We start from the raw sequence: 556 nt of genomic DNA, 5'->3' as shown, positions 1-556 counted from the left end.
TTTTGATTTGATGGGAGGGAGCTGCCAAGGTATACCACCTGCCCTGGTGATTGACCCAGTTGTAGAGCTGTTTTGTCTCCTTGTGGTTGTGGTCGAAGGTCCCCTTCGTCCGTCCGAACGTCCAACTCTACCATCTGCACGCTCCGAGGTCTTTTGGAGGGAGGAACGTGCGACTTGGTGAAATGGGGGCGGAGGCTCATCTGGTAGCAGCTGCGGGCTGAGTGCTGGTCTCCTTTGACGGTGCAGACTTGGAGATTGATGGAGAGGAATTTCATGCAGAGGTGGGGTGTTGAGACGATGGCTCCCAGCCTGTTCAAAGTTGGCCGTCCAATAATGGCGTTATATGCAGAATCACAGTGGACGACCAGGAACTTTGTTTGGACGGTTCTGCTCATGGGGTGGTCGCCCACAGTAAGCCAAATCTCCACGTATCCCCTGGGAGTGATTCCCTGGCCGGAAAATCCGACCAACTGTCCGTCATAAGGTAGGAGGTCGCGGTCCCGGAATTCCATTTTGTCAAACAGATCCTGAAAAATAACGTCAGCCGAGCTACCTT

The sequence above is a fragment of the Lupinus angustifolius genome, chromosome LG03, assembly GCF_001865875.1.
Source record: "Lupinus angustifolius cultivar Tanjil chromosome LG03, LupAngTanjil_v1.0, whole genome shotgun sequence".
Taxonomy (NCBI): domain Eukaryota; kingdom Viridiplantae; phylum Streptophyta; class Magnoliopsida; order Fabales; family Fabaceae; genus Lupinus; species Lupinus angustifolius.
This window is presented reverse-complemented; position numbering follows the sequence as displayed.